Here is a 1,660-nt window from a genome sequence, read left to right on the forward strand (position 1 = left end):
AGAGAGAGAGAGAGAGAGAGAGAGAGAGAGTCTTTGTGAATGCCGGCCACGTGGTGTATTGATGCTGGTGGGAGCGTGAGGTTGGGAGGGGGGATAGGTGGCAGTCTACTACTACTACTACTACTACTACTACTACTACTACTACTACTACTACTACTACTGAGGTTCCTGACGGGTCACCCACACCACCATCACTACTATCACTACTACAATTACCACCACCTCCCCTCCATCTCCCATTTCCCTGTCATCTCCATCACCACCACCAACACCATCATCTCCACTACCTCCACCTCATTATTGTTGCTCCTCCTTCTCCTCCTCCTCCTCCTCCTACTCCTCCTCCTCCTCCGCCATTTTCATTAGCACTCTTCCCAGCTTCCCAGCTTCCACCCCCTAAGCTTCTTCATCACTACACCCCCATCATCACCCCCACCACCACCACCACCACCACCACCACCACAATGCATCGTGATGTCTCGCTTGTGATATATGATATACCAGCATTGTTTTTGTTTTGTCTTCTCCTCCTACTACTACTACTAATACAAATGCATTATCACTAAACTACTACTACATTATCATTTACCTAATTACTACTACTACTACTACTACTACTACTACTACTACTACTACTACTACTACTACTACTACTACTACTACTACTGCTACTTCTGATACCGATCTATTTCTGTTCCATGTCCTGTTATGGGATAAGGTCTTTCCTGTTAGGCAACTCTCCCTGCCTCTTCTTCTCTCTCCCTTCCTCTCCCTTACCTCTTACCTCCCTTCCTCTCTCCCTCTACCCACTACCCTTCATTGGACACCCTCCCACACCCCCCTCACCCTCTCATCCTTTATCCCCTTTTATAAACGGTGAGGGAGGGAGAAGGGGAGGGAGAAGAGGGAGGGTGGGGGTGGTGGGATAATTTTTCTCTCTCGTGACGTCACCATTTCACTCCACTCTCACGCTCACGACCTCGGTGTAGTGAACCCCGAACAGCTGTTGACAAGCTCCTCTTAACCCCGGGACCCCGATGCTACAACCTGGCGGGACTGACTGGCTGTCGGGACTGACTGACTGGCTGACTGACTGACTGACTGCGAATTCAATGTGGTTTACGATGAATATGAGTGACTTGTGGCCAGAGTAGTGTAGTGACTGGGACTGACTGACTGACTGACTAAGTGGTAGGGCTTCGGTGGTTCATGACGAATGTAACTTGTAACTTGTAGGGATTTAACGTTCACTTGTGACTTGCTGCACGGCTTAGTGAACTGCGATGAACTTACAACTGACTTACGATGCTCATGAGTGACTTACCACCTACTGATTGACGACTGACTTACGAATCACTCATGCCTTCCGGTGGATGAAGATTATGACTGACTTACGATGAGTGGCTTACGGCTCACTTATGAGTATTTTGAGACAGATTTGCGACTGACTTACCATCGACTTAATGACTCACGACCGACATACCATCGACTTAATGACTCATGACTGACTTAAGACTTGCAATGATTATCAAGTAACTGATCATGAACTAACTTACAATTAACTTAATCCGCCTTACTACGTGACTTAACCCTTTCACTAGAATATGCAACAACGGCGCAAAAAGTAATGCATGAAATTTTTATAAGCACCTGCAGAAAA

The sequence above is a fragment of the Scylla paramamosain genome, chromosome 16, assembly GCF_035594125.1.
Source record: "Scylla paramamosain isolate STU-SP2022 chromosome 16, ASM3559412v1, whole genome shotgun sequence".
Lineage (NCBI taxonomy): Eukaryota > Metazoa > Arthropoda > Malacostraca > Decapoda > Portunidae > Scylla > Scylla paramamosain.